Source organism: Schistocerca americana, chromosome 9, assembly GCF_021461395.2.
Source record: "Schistocerca americana isolate TAMUIC-IGC-003095 chromosome 9, iqSchAmer2.1, whole genome shotgun sequence".
Classification (NCBI taxonomy): domain Eukaryota; kingdom Metazoa; phylum Arthropoda; class Insecta; order Orthoptera; family Acrididae; genus Schistocerca; species Schistocerca americana.
This window is the reverse complement of record NC_060127.1, coordinates 129,959,985-129,961,740: the sequence shown is the minus strand read 5'-3', so window position 1 is coordinate 129,961,740 and position 1,756 is coordinate 129,959,985. Positions and strand designations below refer to the sequence as shown.

Sequence of the window (1,756 nt, the reverse complement as noted above, 5' to 3'; positions counted from 1 at the left end):
AAGATGGAAAGATGGAGAAAGTGCATGAGAATATTGAAATGGTAATACAGTATGTAAAGGGAGATGACAATCTAATAGTCATGGGGGACCGGAATGCAGTTGTAGGGGAAGGCGTATAAGAAAGGGTTACACGAAAATATGGGCTTGGGACAAGGAATGAGAGAGGAGAAAGATTAATTGAGTTCTGTAATAAACGTGAGCGAGTAATAGCGAATACTCTGTTCAGGAATCACAAGAGAAGGAGGTATTCTGGAAAGGCCCGGGTGATACGGGAAAATTTCAGTTAGGTTACATCATGGTCACACAGAGATTCCGAAATCAGATACTGGATAGTAGGGCGTACCCTGGAGCAGACATAGCCCCGCATCACAATACAGTAGCGATGAAGAGTAGGCTCAAGTTTAAGACATTAGTCAGGAAGAATCAATACGCAAAGAAGTGGGATACAGAAGTACTAAAAGATGACGAAACACGCCTGAAGTTCTCTGAGGCTATAGATACAACAATAAGCTGGCCGTACAGTTGAATAGGGATGGACATCTCTAACAAGGGCAATCACAGAAGTTGGAAATAAAAACAGAGGTACAAAGAAGGTAACTGCGAAATAACCATGGTAAACATAAGAAATACTTCTTTTGACCAAGGAAAGAAACAAGTACAAAACGATCGGGGAAATTAGGAATACAGACACCCAAGTCGCTGAGGAATGAAATAAATAGGAACTCTGGGGAAGCTAAGATGAAATGGCTGCATGAAAACTATATAGAAATAGAAAAAGAAATGACTATGGGAAGGATTGAGTCAGCGTACAGGCCACTCAAAACAAACTTTGGTTACGTTAAAAGCAAGTGTCGTGACATTAAGAATGCAACGGGAGTGCCACTGTTAAACGCAGAGGAGGGGGCTGATAAGGCACTCCATCTTCAGGACACAAGTGGCCCATCGGGACCATCCGACCGCCGTGTCATCCTCATGTGAGGATGCGGATAGGAGGGGCGTGTGGTCAGCACACTGCTCTCCCGGACGTTATGATGGTTTCTTTTGACTGGAGCCGCTACTATTCGGTCGAGTAGTTCCTCAATTGGCATCACGAGGCTGAGTGCACCCCGAAAAATGGCAACAGCGCATGGCGGCCCGGATGGTCACCCAACCAAGTACTGCCCACGGCCGACAGCGCTTAACTTCGGTGATCTGACGGGAACCGGTGTATCCACTTCGGCAAGGCCGTTGCCAGGGAGCTGCTAGGTGGAAAGTATACATTGAAAGCCTCTATGAATGGGAAGATTTGTCTGATGTGATACAAGAAGAAACAGGAGTCGATTTAGAAGAGATAGGAGAACCGGTATTAGAATCAATATTAAAAAGAGGACTGAAGATCAAATAAGGCAGGAGGCATAGATAAGGAGGACATCAAAAGTAGACTAGCAATGACAAAAAGGGCATTCCTGTTCAAGAGAAGTCTACTAACAACCGTTAATTTGAGGAAGAAATTTCTGAGAATGTACGTCTGGAGTACAGCATTGTATGGTAGTGAAAACCGGAAAATAAGAGAATCGAAGCAATTGAGATGTGAAGCTACAGACGAATGTTGAGAATTAGGTGGACTGATAAGGTAAAGAACGAGGAGGTTCTGTGCAGAATCGGAGAGGAAAGGAATATGTGGAAAACTGATAAAGGAGAAGGGAAAGGAGGACAGGACATCTGTTAAGGCATGAGGGAATGACTTCCATGGTACTACAGGGAGCTGTAGAGGGCA

General features: G+C 44.4%; 1 pseudogene; it reads right to left on the bottom strand.

Annotated features, from left to right (window-relative positions):
• Positions 1-1,114: 1,114 nt before the first annotated feature.
• Positions 1,115-1,232, bottom strand: LOC124551460 (annotated as a pseudogene).
• Positions 1,233-1,756: the final 524 nt, after the last annotated feature.